The following is a 20,399-nucleotide window of genomic DNA, read 5'->3' as shown; positions in this document are numbered from 1 at the left end:
TGGGTGTGGCTAAGTTTCCCACAGGCTCATAAAGATTGTTTACGGCCACCAGTCTGGGCTCTGTGTTCTGTGCTGTTATTTAGCTCTAGTTTACCCCAAATGTCTCCCAAGAGCCCAGCAAGCAGTGGAAGTGTTGGTAATGCTGCTGCTAGACAATATTGACCTCCCATTATTCAGTAAATTCTATGATTAGGCACCAGTCAGGTCCTGAGGATGCTGGATTAGAGAGGTTTAACCTATACATTATGGCTAGACAACTGACTAGATTATCTTCAGATAGTGACCAGAGAAAACCTGTGTAGTATTTTCCAAAACAGCAAGTGCTTCCTATAATGGAAGATATGTAAACCCTACTGACATTGACAATAAACTAAAACACAACCTTATAATTTGCACAGTTTCAAAAACACCTATGACACATTTCAGTGCTGGATACCACATGTAGTAACCTTGTAAATGAGCAAAAACTAGATTTTATGGTTTGGTGACTGGCACCAAAATGTAAACAAGCACACAAACTAAAGAAAATGTAGCCAGACATGAACCCCATCTTGTTTCTCCCCCCCCCCCAGAGAGCAAGAGAAAGGCAGTCAGCCTTTGATGCCCTGGGAACGCAGGTGTGCTGCCTGTCCCTGACTCTACCATAAACAGAAACCAGACAGTAAATGGGCTAGCTGACGACCCGGGGCCTTCCATCACCCTGATGGCTAGTACCAGTAATTGACATGCCTGCACTGTCCCAGGAGAGGAATCTTAGCCCATCACATACCAGAGGTGCCCATTGTCTGCATTTTCCCAGGTGTGAATTATGCTTTGCACCCTTCGTGGGAAATTTGTCATTCAAAGCCATTTTTCCTAATTGCCCACTTGAGACCAGGAAGAAGCCTACATGACCCAAGGGGTATAAAGAGGTTTAATAGCCCACCCCATTTGAGCTCCAATCATCTACACCTGCTGGCAGGTATTGATTGTCTCCCGAGGTCTGTGGGACGCCCAACCTCGCCCTACTTCTTCCCGAGGGATTGAGAGAAAGACGCTGGCCACGCCAAGTCTGGAACACAGGGGTGAGAATATATACCTGCTAGGTGTCTATTTTGCATGCATTTAATAAGAGCTCAGAGAACCAAAAGGGTTTCATGGTACCTGTAAGTGACTTATTAGTGTAATTTCTGTCCTGTCCTTTGTAGTGGCTGTGTTATCTGTAACACAGCAGTAGCATTTAACAGCTAAGTTTACCCTGTAACAATAAAATAGTAACTGTTAAGCTTTAACCTGACTCCTTCAGTTGCTGTAACAGAACCAAGCACAATTCTAAAAGAACTTCAGCCGGTCATAAGGGACAGGTATAGGAAGAGCTTGGGCGTTTTGGATTGTGTCACTCCCAGGTGACAGATCCGTTGGGGCATCTCTCAGTCTTTCCTGGACTGCCCGCTGCAAAGGGGTCCTATATCCTAGCAGCTAAAATCGGAGGTGTAATAATCTCTTCCTATAAACTCGGGGCGTCTGAGAGCCTGTTGGCTGCCCTCTGTGACGGGACCCCGGTCCTAGCAGTAAAGTCACAGACGTTAAACTCTTTTGGGGTGCCCTCCAGCCTCCTAGGCTGCCCACTGCAACGAGACCTTGCATTTCAGCAGTTGAAGACTTGGGTGTAACACACACGCACACACTGCCCTGACCATCGGCTGACAGAAGTAAAACTTAAACTAAGCCTATGCAGTCCCTGAGGGCATGTCTACACAGTAAGGCTGAAGTTGAATTAAGCTACGCAACTTCAGCTATGTTAATTGCATAGCCTAAGTTGAAATAGCTTAATTTGGCTTTTAGCACTGTCTACACAGCAGGAAGTCAAAAGAAGAACACTCTTCCTTTGATTTCCCTTTGACTTCCCTTATTTCATGTAAAATGAGGGTTACAGGAGTCGGAGTAAGAAGTTTTCCAACTTGCCATTATTTTGAAATAATGTAGATCCGCTCTTTGTTATTTTGGAATAAAGTCAATTATTCCAAAATAATGCTGCTGTATAGACGCACCCTGAGTGATCAAAATACTCTTTCACATGAAGACCTTAAACATGGGTATCCTCAGAAACGTGTTAGAGAATCTCAGCCTTTTATTTTTTAAAACACAAATTGCTTGCTTTCCCCATCACAAAGATAGCTTTGATACTGATAGGCATGGCTGAAATGAGAAATAAAGTGGAATCAATTTCTGCAAAGAGAAGTGTGATGAGGGAATCGAGAGATACACCTCCGTGCACTGCAAACTTTTATTTAGATACACAGGTATGTGTGCACACACACAATGTAAATAAGTAATTTATAGCAAAACACTTAAAGAATCAGCTCATTCAAACCAGTTTAGGCTGCCCCTCTCAGGGTGTGTTGACACTGCATTCTTAGCTTAAAATAAGATATGCAATTTGCGCCATGCAAATTGCGTATCCTATTTTGATTCTTTTTCAAAATAGGCTATTTCAAAATGTGATGTGTCCATACAGTGCCAAATTTTGAAATAAAACACTATTTCAAGACATCCCTTATCCCTCTTGCAACAAGGTTTACAGGGATGCTGAAATAGGACAACCGCTATATTTTGCAATAGCGTACGCATTCAAAGGATGCAGGATAGCTATTTTGGGATACCTCTTTTCTCCCAAAATAGCATTGCAGTGTAGATGTATCTAAGTGACAATTTGCTAATGGTGGATAGGATACATTTGGGTAGCAAATTTTGGTAGCAAAATTTGTTCTACGTATCCAGACTTAGAATGTCTTCTTTTCTGCTTGCTTTTCCTGTCAGGTCATGGAGGGGGAGGGGGGAAGAAAGAGGGGGGAAGAGGGGAAAGAGAGAGACAGCATGTGAGTGTGCACAGGCCCTTAGAATTGTTCTCAGTCTTTGCCTCCCATTGCCCAAACTCCTCTGCTTTCAACTGACAGAGAAAGCAAGCAGAGGTGTGGACATGTTAAAGGGTTTGTGGCACAATATTAGCCACCAGGCAGGTGTCTGGGTTTGGGAAATAGGGCCATGAAATTTCCACATTTGCAAGTTATTTTAGCTTGTTTATTTGGTCAGTGTCTGTCTATACAGTGGGCAGCTTGTGTTTGTCTCAGGGTATTTGGGCTTGTTAATCTGATCAGTGCCAGTCCATTCCTGGCTTCTCTGTCCACCTGCTGACTCCCTAGGTGCTGCCCTTCTGATGCTCTGTCCATCTGTTAAGAATTTGCCAACAAAACACATTAAATAAATCATTTTTAGCTTGTCTTTGTGTGTGTGAGGAGGGGAGAGGAAGCCTTGATCCTCAGATTTCTGAAATAATAATTCATCAAGTATAATACATAATAATTAATAAATATCCCTTTAGAAATTATTCTGCTGATCTCTGATTTTATCTTTTGTTGACTTACTAGCTATTCAGAGAATGCGTAAGTCACTCAAAATGCAGCATCTCGAGATTCAGATTCTGTATTTTTCAGGAGTCATTTTATTATTTGTTGAAATGTTATCCTGATATCAGGAGTCAGAAGCAAATCGTCAGAGTGTGTGAGTGTCACAATATCTGACCAGTCATTGCAGAAAGAAATTCGGACATAGAATCTAACAAAATCTTCTACTTAAATATCACTTGTTTGTTAAAGAAGACAATAACTTATAGAACTGGTTAGAAATTTTGTTTCCTGGGTTGAAAAAATGCAGTTTGGGTTTTCTTGCTTCTCTGATGCAAAAATTAAAAAAGTTTGATGCAATCAGACACTTTATTAACATTGCTGTTTAGCTGAAAAGCAGTGGGGGAAAAGTTTAGAGGGGATTTTTTTGACCAGTCCTAATAAGTCGGGTGTTTGGGGCAACAAACCTGAGAGGCTGAAATGAGGGATCAAATTTGGGTTAGATATAAATCTTGGCAGAGGACACTAGTAGTTTAGTCTACATATGTTCAAAGGAAGTAACTCAAATACAAGGAGGCCTAGCCCTCTTTTCCCCACATCTTTTGGCAGAAGGGAATATGGGGATGGAGAGTGTAAGGAAGGCAGGAATTCTCAAATACAGTATAGGCTGGTGAAACAACTCATGAGTATACTGCTCCATTGCAATCAGCCTGTCAAAGACATTGTGGAGGGTGGGGGGAACCAGGGAGCAAGGCTTGACAGTTGCTGGAGGCAGTGTTGATTCACATGTCGCTTGGAAATGGTGCTAGCCTTTGGGGATCTCTCAGAAACATGTGGTTTGTGTAGACTGAAAATTAATGGGCAGTTCCAAGGTAGAGCAATCCCAGTCTCTCTAGCTCCTTTTGAATGATGTTCAGAAACTCTTTAAAGAAATAGACCTTCAGCTGGTGTAAATTTATATAATCATCATCAATGGAGCTATGCTGATTTACACCAGCCCCTTGGAATGTAAAGGCACTGTGTTTCCAGTCTTTTCTATGAGACTAACCCGTATAGAGACCAGTACAGTCTACTGTGTAATAAAAGGCTAATGCAGTTTTATCTTCACATTGCACATGCAGAGGCTGTAATTTGTTTAAATTATGCTATTACCTATAAAGTATCAGTAAGTTCCAGACAGTTGTAAGACAAAAACTTAGCTTAGTTGATGAATGAATTCAGAAATCCCTTAACATGGGTCCCAGAGAGGAAGTAATATGATTAAAATGGAGTTCTAATTCATCTGACAAAACTGGAGACAATAAGACCTGAACAAAACCCAAAGGATGCTGAGACTCCTAACCTAAATCATAGATCAGTGTTTTTAAAACTGTGGTAAGTTAATACTCTTTTTGAGCAATTAATCACTGTTTACCAACCTGCTCATCAGAGAGAGCAAGTAAACAAAATACTGTAGAAAATTCCTCAAAGCTGAAGTAAAATCAATCCCTGCCAGTAGCTATTATGATTATTTTATTTTTTTCACATTGGGACTGAAAGGGAAATTGTGTGTGTAAGTCAATCAGTTTCCTCCAAAAAGTTTTTATTTTATAACAGTGTTACAAGAGAAGAGATGATACAAATATAGCATCCAGTTGAGGGTGGAGTTGAGGTCATTGCTACAACAGAAATTGTATCAGGATCTGCCTCAAGATACTTCTATGTTGCCAACTTTTTTATCTCTTGACATTTGCTGTAGACTGACAAGATAGCAATGTGAAAACTTGGGTTGGGGTGGTTGGTAAAAGGTGGCTAAATAAGAAAAAGCTCCAAATATTGGGACTGTTCCTATACAATTGGGATATCTGGTCACCCTATTTCATCTTTTTTTTTTAACCCTAGCTCCTGAAGTCCTGAGATTAAGTGAGAATTTGTTTTTATTTTAGAAAAAAGTTTCTAAATTTCTAAAAACAAATCTCATGATTTAGGTCACACTCATGAATTGAGAGCAATGAGTGAATCACATACTTATGTACTTTGCTGAACTAGAGCTAGAATGTTAAACAAATTGTAGCTTACTACCAAAACAGAGTTGAGAAGAATAAACTTTTTTTTTGCTGTTACTAATATGAGAGAGGTAAAATGCTCTATTAAAATGTATCTAAATTTACAGTTTTGTATTCCTCAGCAAAGGTAAGCAATAATGATACTGTACACATCAGATCATTTATTTTATATTGTAAAAAGCAATTATCTCAAGAAATATCTTCCAAATGTTAAAGTTATTCTTACAGAAATAACTATAATTATTGATATTTATCTTCTTATCAGAGCTTTTGCTAAGAAAGAAGCACAAAATGTAATAAGTAGGATCTTCTCTAACTACTGCAGTATATCTGCCTTATTGTCAGAACATGAAACCTTCATGTAAGATGGATTTGCCAAACAGAAGTAGACTACAAAACCTGAAATCATGTACATCACTTGATAATGACCTTGTTCTCTCTCATATAAAGCAGAGAGTTACTAGTGTTTCCATACTGTAAATCAACTTAACCTCTCATGAAACAAAGAAAAGGGACCTTTTAGATTTGCATTGTGTTATCTATCTAGAACATTTTTTTAAAATGGCTCACAGCAAAACTCTCAGAAGTGGCAATGTTAGCTATTGCATACAGCAGCTATTTCTGTATAGAGCTACTGCAGCCCAGAGGGCTTACAAAAGGGCTTTGATCATTTAGTGCTTTTGAGTTGCAAAAGCTTTCTCCTACCTAATACTTTTGTAACTGATAACTGTTTCATGGTTTCTCCTTTTCTGAATGACGATCATATATAGCTGAATGTCTGAGGGTAAATGGATTGGTTTGTGATATTTCCTTTAGATCTGAAAATATCATTGATTTGCATAAAAATAAGTCTACATTTCACATAATGGAAGACACACATCAGAATGTGTGTTGTCCATATTTGTGGACTCTTATCATAAAAACATCCAGATCTTTTAACCGGGCACTAAATATAACTTTAAAGTAATGCTAATTCAGGAGAAAAAAAAAAACAGTACGCATCATCTGTCGACAGTTTGATACTCTGTGATATGTGTAACCAATTGTTCTTATTTACATTAATTTGCATTGTGAAAAGCAATTTTACAGTTTCAGTCAGGCTTAATAGGCAATTTGCAACTCAGCGCCTAATGGCATAGTTACTTAAGCCTGCCCCAGGGGTGCTTTCCAGACTTGATATGAGACTAAACCTTTTAAATGTTCAATTGAACATCTTAAAAAGTCAAAAAGTCTTTAGCTATTAGACCTGGTTTGTACTTGCCTTGTCATATTTAATACTATTGCCAGAGATGCCCTTTGATTCAGATTCCATTTTGTTCCACATTGCAGAAGTGCTGATTTGATTCTGCAAAACATGGTGACACAAATGAAATATGTAATCCCTTCCCAAGATATATTAATGAAACAAGGAGGTGTTAGGTAACATTGCACTGGCATTATTTACAGTAGTATGTCTGGAGTGGAAGAGGGCTACTACCTTCATTTTATGTCTATGACTATTCTCTAAGACAGATGAAAACATAGTTGTATACTTTCATATTTTTGAATGTATAAACTTCTCCCATAGGTATGATAAAACCACATGCTAATAAGTCTGAATACAAGCAAATGAGCTAGATTCTACGCTCACTTGAACAAATTTTAACTCGGTGATAGTCCATTAGGCCTGAAGTTTTTTAACCAAACCAAACCAAACTGGAGAATCCCAACTAATGAGTATTCCTGAATATTTGATCAATGTGTGGGGAGCAGCAGAGGTCATGTCATATCATTTCTAGAGCACTATTTCACAGGCACTTTTTGTCTTCCACAAATTACAATCCAAGCTCATCAGGATTCCAAAAGTATGGTATTGCTCCTGGAGAAGTACTTCTGGAAATGGCAACAAGCAAGATACTGTATTGAACCCTGCAGATGCTGATATCTGTTAGTCTAGCAGATTAGGAGTGTTTGAGTAACATGAAATCCCAAAAGCTGTACCATTGTAAGAAGGAATGTAATGTACTGAATATATTTCCTTAGCCTGGTTATAAATAACAAGTGGGAATCAGTGGATGCCTGGAATAAAGTTTGATATTCTAAGGTTATCACTGTAAGTGACATATTTCATGGGATTAACGGTATTTACCTATCATGAATCAAGTGAAATGATCGTCAATACTGATTTTTAATAAAAAGAGATAAAGCCTTGTTCTCTTTTCACCATAATGGTGTTAATTATAATTGAAGTTATTGGATATTCGGGACTATACATGTGCTTAAAATTTATCTGCTTACACGTACTTGGCTGAATCAAAGCCATTATTAATGTTCTAGATCAAAACCATTCTCCTTCATATTCTGTAGTTGCAGGCTAATTGATTCCCAACAACTTTTCAGATCTTTTGGGGTATTTTTTTCTTAACTGTCTTGATATCTCCACTATGGAACTTATGACAGGATTAAGAAAAGCAATATAAGTGTGTAGGGTATTGTTAAACTTAAAAATCAACAAATAGTCTGGTAGCATTTTAAAGACTAACAAAACATGTAGATGGTATCATGAACTTTTGTGGGCACAGTCTACTTCTTCAGATGACCAGAGTGTTGGATGTCCAGAACTAAAATAAATAGGATAGAACGGGGGTGGGAGGGAGGGAGGAAGAAAAAATAGGAGGAGGGGGGAAACAAGAAGAGGCAGTAGGTATAAAAATATAAAGGGGAAAGAGGAGCTAGAATGTAACAGGAAAAACAAATAGTCTATAAGCACCTAGAATAGTGATAGAAATGTAGCAGTGTTAGTCTGGTGTAGCTGAAACAAAAACCAGGAGGATGTAGCACTTTAAAGACTAACAAGATGGTTTATTAGGTGATGAACCTTCATGGGCCAGATCCACTTCAGGTCCTGCTCACGAAAGCTCATCACCTAATAAACCATCTTGTTAGTCTTTAAAGTGCTACAGAGTCCTGTTTTTTGTATAAGCACCTAAAGACTGGATAGTCAAAAGAGGCAGATAAGAACCATTAGCAGGCAATTAGAGAAAAAGAGAACTAATACCAGATACTATACAAACAAAGAACCATTGGAACCTTCATTGTTTGGTAGGTTGATAATGTCCCAGCCATCAGATATCTTTACTTAAACCATTAACATGAGAATCAAGCTTGTGAATGAATTGTTGTTCCAGCCCTTCCCTGTGTGTTAGGCTTGTGGAATTGGTCTGTAATAAAACAGCCACTTGAAGACCTGTTATGAATGCCCAAGCAGATTGAAGTGTTCCCCAACAGGTTTTTATATGTTCCCTTTATGGATATCTGATTTGTGTCCATTAATTATTTCCCATAAGGACTGTCCAGTTTGTCCAATCTATATTGCAGTGGGACATTGCTGGCATTTGATGGCATAGATTACATTCCTGGATGTGCAGTTAAATGAACCTCTGATTTGGTAGTTTATATGGTTGGCTCCAGTAATGAATTTGCTTGAATAGATATGTGAGCAGAGTTGGCATCTGGGCTGATTGCCGGGCTGGGTTCCTGGATGTTTATGATGTAGCTGTGTAGCATGGTTACTGAAGAGAATTTGTTTCAGGTTGGGGGGTTGTCCGTAAGTGAGAATAGGCCTTTCCCCCAAGGTCTCTGAGGGTATGTCTAGACTGCATCCCTCTGTCAGCAGAGGGATGCAGATTAGGCAGGTCGACATTGCAAATGAGGCAGGGATTTAAATATCCCGTGCCTAATTTTCATAAAATGGCTGCCACGTTTTGCTGACTCAGCACTTTGTCTGCAAAAAGCAGCAGTCTAAAGGGGGATCTGTTGTGAAAGAAAGCCTTTTTCAAAACAGATCCTGTAAACTTCCTTGCAGGAGGCATAAGGCATCTGTCGAAAAAGGCTTTCTTTCTTGACAGATCCCACTCTAGACTGCCCTTTTTTGTGGACAAAATGCGGAGTCGTCAAAACATGGTGGTCATTTTTATGCAAATTAGGCACTGGATATTTAAATCCCTGCCTCATTTGCAATGTCGACCTGCCTAATCTGCATCCCTCTGCTGTCAGAGAGATGCAGTCTAGACATACCCAGAGAGTGAGGGATAATTTTCCTAGGTTGTAGATTGTGGATAATGCGTTGGAGGGGTTTAAGTTGTGGTAATGACAGGTGGAATTCTGTTATTTTCTCTTTTGGCCCTGTCTTGAAGTAGTTCATGTCTGAGTACTTTTTTGGCTCTGTCAATCTGTTTTTTTACTTCTCCAGGTGGGTATTTCAGTTTTAGGCATGTTGTATTTCTGCCTCTGAGGTGTAGAGCTATCACAAAAGATACACTGATTGCTGTTTTCTAAAATAGAACACTGTGCCATGCTCAAAATAATGGAACACCCTTACCCCTTGTTTCAGTTTCCTTTATTTCTGTAAGAAGAGTGTTATTTCAAAAGATGTCAAAATTCACTTCACAGTTGTATACAAGAGAGGTTCCAAATAAAAAATACTAGAGCTATGTGCTACAGGCATATCTAGTATTTGCAGCACTATGCAGCAAATGGAAAGATACAGTTAAGGAAAGTTGTATATCAAATCACCCCAAGATATAATGAAAAAAGCCTTTTATCTGTAATGAAGGCAACACATGCTAGTTTGTGAATATTCCATTAAGCTTGGGAAAAATAAAATAAAACAAAGCTCCTATGTTGGTCTTCAATAAGACCTGGCTTATAGTCCATCTGAATTTTGCATTGCAGTTGGTGTATACATTGAGCAGCAATCTGGTGGTTCCTGTGTATGTATCTGTGAAAATCAATGGGATAGCTTAATTTAGTTGTTTTTTATTTAAGTTGGTCATTGGTATAGCATCTCAGTGTTGCATAAAATTATAGAGCACAAAAGCACAGAACCCAAAAGATGTCATAAACTGAAAAGAGTCTTTTGAAATGACATATTAAGGGTGTTTCTCTACTTTATCTGCATTGGCAGCTATCTCAATTTCTTATCAAAGAGTAACCTGCAAAACAAATTATATTTTTCAACGTTATATCCTGAAAATAACAATTATGGTTATACACTATGTTCAATGTATTCTGCAATTCCATGGCTACATAATTTACCTCCTTGTTGCAGAACTGTGCTCCAGAAGATAAACTTTCATCTACTTCACTTATCTTAATAGGATGTTGAAGTCAGAAACCTTGATGGTTTAAAAGTCATCACTGTTAACCATTTTGTTACCAGTTATTTTAGCGGAAGCATCTAACAATCCTGAACAACCTCCTGTGTTTGACTGGTAGCATATTCCCTGCAGTTTTTTATTCTGCTGCTGGAACCTCATCCTTCCAGTAATAGCTTCTGTGAGGGAGTTGTGTTCTATGCAAAATCAAAGTACAAGGAAAACTTGTAAAATTCAAAGAGAAGATAAATACAATATCAAAACAGAGAGTTTATTTTTCTGGTGTAGTATTTCATCTTTCATTCAATACAAACATCAGTTTGGGAAAAAATGGACTGGCATGTTATAGAAATGAGGTGACTTTGCTGAAGAATTTAGAGCACATGGTACCTTGATTGCATATGATAGATCCAATGCCCCAGGAAAATGTTCATGAGGGATTTGAAAATACAGTCTGAATGCACATATACAATTTATAAATGCAGACAGAGAAAATTGACTGAAAAGATAATGATTACATTCTTCATGCAAAATATTTCTGAATAAAACACAGGAAAATTATCTTTTAAATGGTCATTTAATTTGTTCATTACTAAGATTTTACGCCCATAACACAGTTGGATAAAATCATTTTCTCTTATAAACTGCTAGTGTTTAATTGTTGTTACATAATGCTACAGAGATAAGGGCCAAATCTAATCCTTTTGTTAACATGCACAATTTTTTAAAACTAGGATTTAATCTGGTTCTCAATCATTTGTTATATAAAACCTTATTTCAAACAGTATACAGATTTCCCATATAAATAGTGTTCTCTATAAAATTCATACTGATAATGTAGCATATTCATTACAGCATCCAGAATAAGTCAGCAAATGAATTTTTCCATTAATCACTTGCCTGTATAATAATGACCTTCATGCTTAGATCTGAGTGGTCAGCAATGACAGCCTGATAGGCCACACCAAAACAGATTAATTTTTAATCCTAAAAAAACACCATAAATCTAATTGTGGAAGGAATGGAGTTCCATGAAGAATAAGCATAGCATGCAAACAGAAAACTATTGATAGAGGTTGTTGCTAGAAATAAACAACTGTGGAAGAGTGGTTGGACATACACATCAGTGAGATATACAAGGAACCAACAAACCCCTCAATCTGACAAAGCAAAGCCATCTGAGATTTGGCTCTACAAACTTACCTCTTTCTACTGTCATTTAATAAAATGAAACACTGGGTTCCAATCTGCGTATAGTCCAGCCTCCTTTAAGAGGTTATAACTGTTTACTGAATTATTTTACAAGTACACTTCTGGAATACTTAGCTAAATGTCATTATCAAAATGAAAAAAAGGGATGTCATTTTTGCTTTAAATACTGATATCTACAAGGATGCAAATCTAATATTTTGACATATTGAAATTGCTAGCTACACATTGTTCAGAGATGATTTGCACGTGACTGTTTCATGTCCTGAGACCCCTTTACTAGCTAAGAACCTTCCTTGAGGCAAATTTTAAGTCAAATGAATAGAAACGTGCGCTTTAAATGAATACAGCAATCACTTAAAAGTGTTTTCAGAATAAAACAAGTGAACATTTTTCTTTAGTAGGGGTTACGTACAATACCCTGAAACCTTTTTTGCAAATAGTTCAATAACAGACTATAAAGACTTTTCAAAAAGCAAGACAAATAGCAATAAGAAAATGATCAGTTCAAGTCCACTTTTTGTTCTCCTGAACCTGATTGTCCTCTAATACTGAGGAAATTAGTGTAACTCCTTTGAAATCAACAAATGAGTGTAAATGAGATGAGAATAAAGCCCATTAGGTACATCAAATATGAAACATATCATTCAAGTGATAGGGATTTCATACTCTCAATACTTTGTTAACTGTGGATGTGACTCCTAAAACTGAGCTTTCCCAAAGCTCTGGGATTTGAGTATCTATTTCTGAAGGAGTATTATAGATATCCAAGAAGAATTGGAGTCAACGTGATTTTTTTTTTTTAAAAAAAGAAGCCTTGCTAAAAGTTATTTGGAAAAGCAATATGAAACTTTTCATTTTGTCATTTTCATTTTTTTCCTAGCTAATGGAATTCACCAAATTCAACCAAATTTTGTGAATAGTTTTGATTGTCCTGAAACCATATTTTTCTGCAATTTTTTTCTGAAAATTTTCATCTAGCTTTATGCCTGACCTCTTACACATAGTTTTAAATTTGCTTTGTGCAGTTGCAGCAATCCAAGCCAACCTTGTTGCAGCTGAGGATCTAAACAGTCACCTATTTCCTACCTGCTTATTAAGACTTTTTCCATTTACTTCAATCAGAGCAGGGTCAAAATCTTAAAGCCCAATGTAACCTTATTTGTAGAACGTTTTTAAATATAATCCCCCAAATGACTGATGAACAGCTAGACTGTGGAGAGGAAATGGTGTGGAGCTCCTATGAAAAAAATCTGCATCATCATGGCTTGATGCCACTGGATTTTGCAGGGATGGTTTGTTGATTCAATAGTTGTCAGTTAAGAGTTAAGCCATTGTCTCATTTGACACTGGGCATGCATGTGCCATAAATGATTTACAGGAAGTTTTCAGAAAGCATGTAACAAACCTGGATATGTGTGAAGCAACATGTTTAATTAAATGAGACAATCAAAGATACAGAACAAAATTCCTTCATGTGCATTTCTGGAGTTGCTGCTCTATGGCTGATATCAATTCTTAATAATTTCAATAAGGACTTTTATGTAAAACTTGCTTGTATAATATGGCCAGCTTAATATGTGATGGATTCATTTTTTAGACAAGTACTTTTCATTTGATTTTAAATGAAAGATATACTTTCACATTGGTGATCTCTGGATGTCATTAACTTGAATAGCTTTCAGATTATTTTTATCTAAAGAGGGAGTCCCTTAACTTTGGTCTACATTAGGGAATTATTTTGAAATAACTTATTTTGAAATATTAATCGGAGAATCAACACTACCAAGCCCATTATTTTGAAATAATAACTTCTGCTTTCCACAAGGAATAACTCTTATTTCAAAATAGTTATTTCAAAATAGCATTAGTGTGGATGCTCTACTGCTGCTATTTTGATATAACTGCTCCCCAGAGTCATTCAGACTAATTACTCCCCAGTACTTCCTGGGGCTCTAAGTCAAGGTAGCATGTCCACATTAAGTGAGCCTGCCTTGGGCTAATTCTGAGGCTTCCCTGTAGTGTGAACATGCTATTTTGAAATAGTTATTTTGGGAGTTATTATTTTGAAATGATTTCCTAGAGTAGACATGTCCTTAGTTATCTACCTTCTGAAATTAGACATTTAAAAATATATAGACAATATAAAAGCCTGGCCAATATTAGTTTTCCCTCCATCATTTGTATCATTTTAGCAATATATTCCTCAGTAGACTGTAATCGGTGGTTGTACTGAACTACAGGAAGGTTATTGTGAAGAAAACAACATGTAAATAAGGCAGATAATTCCAAGCTTTTATCACTGATCTTAGAACATTTGCATTTGAACAGTTTATCCAGGTTCTGTAGATTTTATTTGGTAATTGCTTGGGCAGTTGTTTTTTGACAACGCTATGATTAATGATTGCCTTTCTTTGCCTGTCTCTTATAAATGATTTTTTAAAATGTCTAAAGGTAAAAGACTACATTTTACATCAAAATCAACATACTCAGTGATATATTTTAGTAGATACGTGAGGTCAAAGGCTGTGCCTTTGTCATTTATAATAAAAGCCTTTCACATTTTATTTTAATTAACTTGCAAAGCTATTAGCACTCTTGTACAGAGAACAGCATGTACGGTACACCTCAAGAAGTGCTTTCATACCCTGATGAGAGGCGTGGTTTAAGTGCCAAATGTTTTTTTAAAGAAATTAATACCAGTCAATAGTATACTATAGTGCAATACTATACTACTTAGTAAAGTAGCACTACTGCTTGGTACTTAGTACAGAAAGAATGAGAACCCAATACACCTGTGGAAAACTAAATTGTAAATTGTGGTACTTCCCTTTGTAATTTTAGTTAGGCCAGATCCCCAGCTGGTGTAAATTAGCTTAGCTTCCATGAAGTCAAGAAAGCATTGCTAATTTACAGGCAGTGAGGGTGTGGGATCTGGCCTTCCAAAATGTTTCTGTCTGAGTATTTCTCTCCTTATGGCATGAGAGTGTGTGGAGGTAAGGCTATTCACCCTTTTATATATTCTCCATGGTTATACTGTACCTTTGTGAATGGAATCCTGCATTTCACTGTGGGTGACATTTGACCCTCTGGAAGTCAATGGAAGTTTTGCCATTGACATAAATGGGGCTAGGGTTTTACACTGTGAATCTGCCATGCCAGCTGGTACATGGTTCCCATTTGACAAGCAAGCATGTGAGTTACTCCTGACTGTCTTTGGATAGGTGTAGGTTTCATGCACAGAAATGACATTGAGCGTAAGGGGTTTAGTAGTGCCCAGATTAGTGTAAGGGGGTTAGTAATGCCCACATTAGATGAGGACATGCTAAGTATTAATCTATGAAAACTGATGTGTAATAATGGTATGAATCTGTAAGAGATTTGGTCAGTGAGGTAAAGTTATAATGGTGGGTTATTAGAATTTCCTATATGAATATATTGATCTAAATAGGAGTCTGAAGAGAAAACAGAAAAGGCACCCAATAGATTTTGATAAGCAGTCTGAAGTATGTAATTGGAAGGCAATGTGGGAAGTTGTGAGCTTTAAGGACCCCGAATCCTAACTCCAGCAAATTGTAAGCCTTGTTTTGGCCAAAGCTGGAAGCCTGAAAGTCAAAAGAACACTGCAAAATGCCCTTCCAATGGGAAGAAAGGGATCGCTTCTCAGAAGCTGTCTACAGGCTGACACAGAGACTGGCACTGTGGAGAGACAATCTAAATAAAATGGGTCTTCCCAGATCCTTAGGGAAAAAATTGCTATGCATACAGTCTGTTTGGTTGTTGTTAAGATCTGCTGTCTCTCAAATGTTTTGGTTCTAAATATGTGATACTTTGCTCTAAGAAGGCTCTTTTGGTCACAGAATTATCATTGTTCTTGGAGCCTGAGGAATAGAACTGTAGTGTCAGAGCTTAAGTCAAACCTGTTGAAGTAATTGTGTTTAGTGTTTGGATCTGGGCCAAGGGTGGGCAAGAGACTGCCAGCTGGCCAGATCTGGCCTGCCAAGCCACCGGATCTTACCTGCACCTGCCTCACCAAAGCCCTTAGGCAGACAACAGCCTATACTTTAAAAAGCCAGATATTCTCCATTCTGCATCACTGGGGAGGACAGAGGGAGATTACTCATGCTGTTCCCGCCACCCACCAAACTCCCATTCACCAAACTCCCAGTTTCTGGCCAATAGAAGCTGAGAATTTTTGCTGGGAGCAGGGGCAGTGTAAGAAGCTTTCTCCCTCCCTTTTTGTCCCCCTCCCTCTCATGCCTGGAGTGGAGCCACTGGAGCAGTGAGCAGTCTGCACCAGACAGTCTGCCTCAGGTTTCTGCTGGTAAGTGCCTCTGAGCCAGTGCCTGCCTCTGGCACCCCAGCCCTCTGTCCTTCCTCCACATACCCAAATTCTCAGTCCCCTCATGCACACATCTCTCCTCCCATATATGGCACCCAAATCTCCTGCCCAGACCACAGTCCCCTATTACCTTAGGTTACATTCCCAAACCCTGCACCCCAGTCCCCTGCCTTAGGTCACAACTGCCTCCTTTACCCAAACTCCCTCCCAGACTCCATTCTCCTTCCTGTACCCCAATCCCTTATCCCAAGCTCCCTTCTGCACCCAGCCTCCATTAACCCTGGAATTTCTCCATTAACATCATGGAAGAGCAGGGCCCTCAACCACATTCCAAAGTCTTGGAGTGGTCCCCCAGCAAAAATTATTGCCCACCCCTGGTGTGGGCTGAGGGGACAATAGTATGATTCCATCTGGAGTCAGTGATGGGTTTAGCCCTGTAACTTGGGAGGAGGTGCACTTGATGGCTACGTCTAGACTGCATCCCTCTGTTGACAGAGAGATGCAAATCAAGCATGTCGAAATTGCTAATGAAGAGGGGATTTAAATATCCCACACTTCATTAACATAAACATGGCCACCACTTTTTTTTTAAACAGAGCTTTTTTGAAAAAAAAAAAAAAAGGGGGGAAGTCTAGACATGGTTCTGTCAAAGAATAAACCGTTTTTCGACAGATCCTGTATTCCTCAAAAAATAAGGAATACAGGATCTGTTGAAAAAGGGTTTATTTTTTGACAGATCCGCATCTAGACTGCCGTTTTTTCGAAAAAGCTCCGTTTAAAAAAAAAAAAAAGCGGTGGCCATAATTTATGCTAATGAAGCATGGGATATTTAAATCCCTGCTTCAATAGCAATTTCGACGTGCCTAATCTACATCTCTCTGTCAACAGAGAGGTGTAGTCTAGAGACACCCGATGAGACCAAGAAAGGTCAGAGGTGCAGTTCACTGGTAAATGTGGCCAAGGCACTTCGTGTTCGGTGTGCTCCACAGAAAAATGGACAGAGGGTTTCCAAAAAGAATGTCTAGTTAAGGCTAACTTCCTTGCCCACTCTGCTGCTGCCCCCTTCCCAGCCTAATGGAGGGAGGAAAAAAAAAGAGACCAAGATAAAGTTGTCTAAGGTGCCAGTTCACTCATTCATTCCTATTTGGCAAAGAATTTAAATACCTGCTTAACTTTAAACTCATACTGAATCCATTGAGACTTAAAGTAATGCAAGCTCTTAAGTGGTTTGCTGAATAAAGAAGCTTAACTTCCACTTCTTCCATTGCGCATAGGGGATTAAGGCAGATATTGATGGTGTTGAGGGGACTATTGCTTCTTTAGAGCCTTTGACAAATTGCAGCATTGATCACTGACAAATGAACACCTAGCTCATTTGTTATTTGGATGTCAATATGGTTGCCTACAAACATTATGCATCTCTTGAAACATACGTGCACTGGGACGCAGGTTTTAAAAATTTAAATACAACTGAATATGAGGGCACTGTGATAGGTTTATCTCTGGATATGTTAGGTATTATGGATAAGATTCTTGTTCGCTTTTCCGTGTTGCTGATCTTTGTGATGGACGGTAACTACAGGTTGAACCTCTCTAGTCTGGCAGCCTGGGAACCTGACTGGTGTCAAATTGGAGAATTTGCTGAACCATTGGAGGTTAATATTGTCTTGAAGCATTATTAACACTTCCACTGCTTGCTGGGCTGAGAAGAAATTTAGGAGTATATTAATGCTAAATAACAACACAGATCACTGTGAGCCAGGACTGGTGGCTGTAAACAAACTTTATGGGACTGCGAGAAACTTGGCCACACTCATGAGAAGCGGACATCCAGATAACTAAAATCATGCCATACTATGGATGTTGGCAGACTCAAATTGAACCTCTCCAGTCAACCCTCTCTTGTTGAACCTCTCTAGTCTAAAGAAAACCCTGTACCAAGTTGTGTGTGTGTGTGTGTGTGTGTGTGTGACCATAGAAAAATTAGATCTCTTTGTAGCGCACAAATGAACAAGGCCCTTCATTTTCAGGTGGTTTGTCAGCACTGCTGCTTGGGAGAAGTGGAGACAGATGGCCTTAGAAGGTGACCTGTTCATTTCCTCAGTCCTGTGTTCTACACTGCTTAAGGTATCCAATTGCACCTATGTGATATATCCCACACTGGCATGCCTGCTACACTAAAGGATGGGGGACTGGTAGCATACAGTAATCCATCTAGATGCTACATTGTTGCTCTGTGCAAATCCTTGTTTTTCTTGATTAGAATAGCGTTATCACTTTTTGTGCATAGCCTCAGCATTGCAAAGGAGTTAGAAAAAGGGGCAAGGATTAGCTGATTATGTGTGTGATCAGTTATTTCCTTGTGTTTTTTTTTAACAACTCACTGAGTTCACACTGAATGGTAACTTCTGTTCTCCGAGCTAGTTCTCTGCTCTCCTTATGTGCATGTAGGTCCACCTGACATCAATGCTTGACATCAGGGGGATGTAGGGAGACTAGCCATGCAGGTTTGAGAGGAAATTTTTGTATCAAGGTTTTCATAATGACAAATCTGGGCTCTTGACTACTGACTGAACATATTGAATTTTTATGTTCATTCTTGCTATTTTTACTGTTTTTTTTCATTCAGAGTTTTTCTTGATGCAGTAGTCAGAGAAGATACAGACTTAAATGCCCACTGCTCACTGCCAAATTGTATAACATTTGCTTCCCACAAACGTTCACTTGCCATTTCTATTTAATTACCAGAGATTTCTTAGAATGCATAAGAATGAACTATTTAAGGATTTTTTAAAGACATATGAGTTCCTAAAGGTGATTATGTGACTGAAACCACAGAATGTCATTTGGAAAAGGGTCTGTTTGAAACAATCTACTGTCCAGTGGGCTTAATTCATCTCATTTGCACTGGTGTAAATCAGCAATAACCTGCTGAAGTAAATGGAGTTATATGAGGAAATGGGTTGATTTGGCATGAATCCTATAAAATCTACGTTTGTCATCTGCCTATGTCATCCATGTATTGTGTATTTTAGAAGGTCTGTTTCAATTGTATCTAAAAGGTATAAGTTTGATTATATTTTAATATACTGATATATATCTTCTGAGGTTTATGTATTTGCTCCATATACCAAAACAGTACAATGTAATGTTTCTTTATAGGCAAGGAGCCAGAACTTCTACTGGTGCAAATTGTCATAGCAACACTGACCTCCTTTGTATTTTCTTGAGTTTTCTGGAGCTGCTGAAGTATGAATGTCCTGCTTGTGACACAATGGGCTTATAGGCTAGTCACTGCATATATTTTTGGTTCAGTTTAAAACAAAATGGATGGTATACCAGGACCTCCTGATAGAATAAAACGTAACTGCTGTGTTGTCTATCTGTAAGAAAACACTGTCATATTTCAATACTATTGTGAGGTAGTTGTGCATAAATGTTGCCTTTTACATGACAACTGTGGATTTGGCTTTTATTTACTGCTTATGGGACCAGAGCCTCAATTGTTGGAAACTGACATGGGTCCACTGATTTCAATCCAGTGCCAGGTGAATGTGTCAGAACTGGCTTCCAAATGTGGAAAAATACAAATAGGATAAGATTGAATATAATTTCAGCTACCCTGATGTAAATCAGGGATAATGTTAGAATAAACAGTGGAGTCACTCTGTATTTCCACCAGCATAACCAAGATCAGAATCCAATTCACACATATTAATATAGCTTGAGAAAAATATCAAGAAAACACTTTTGCTTCACAATAAATTTTGGACACAAGCTCTCAAAAGTCAGATGATTCTGCATGTCCTCAACTGGTATAAATCAGTGTCTCTCAATCGAATTACACTGAATTTTCACCAGCTCAGGAACTACCCTTGTTCTATCTTTTAACTTCACTCTGAAGATTGGCATTTTGGGAGCATGAGTTAAGTTCGGAAAGTAAGTTACCTGAACTTCAAATTTTCTGCCTTTTTATCACTCTGATTTGTGTAGAAACAAATGTGTCATTCTAGTTGCTATAAAATAGAATTGTCATTCTAGTTGCTATAAAATAGAATTGTAATAGATGTAATGCAAAGAACCAAACCATATCAAATGATGACGTTTGTTTGGTTGGTTTTGGCCTTCAGATCAGTATCCTCTTTGTAATGCATCTTCCTTTGCTACTTCTATTACTGTTAAATGCTGAGCACTATGACTTCAATAGAATTTTTAATAGCCAGGCTTCAAATATAAATTTGGCAGCTATCAGTAATTAGACTCACCAGAGTGCAATGTGGGGAGC

General features: G+C 38.3%; 1 long non-coding RNA gene across 1 annotated transcript; it reads left to right on the top strand.

The window, feature by feature from the left end:
* Positions 1-14,677: 14,677 nt before the first annotated feature.
* On the top strand, positions 14,678-19,562 carry LOC142830657 (uncharacterized). Its single transcript, XR_012906095.2, has 3 exons — positions 14,678-14,768; positions 18,145-18,241; positions 19,277-19,562. It is a non-coding gene; the product is annotated as an uncharacterized LOC142830657 (long non-coding RNA).
* Positions 19,563-20,399: the final 837 nt, after the last annotated feature.

The sequence above is a fragment of the Pelodiscus sinensis genome, chromosome 9, assembly GCF_052426305.1.
Source record: "Pelodiscus sinensis isolate ZL-2025 chromosome 9, ASM5242630v1, whole genome shotgun sequence".
Classification (NCBI taxonomy): domain Eukaryota; kingdom Metazoa; phylum Chordata; order Testudines; family Trionychidae; genus Pelodiscus; species Pelodiscus sinensis.
The sequence above is the reverse complement of the archived record's forward strand: the minus strand, read 5'-3'. Positions and strand labels throughout refer to the sequence as shown.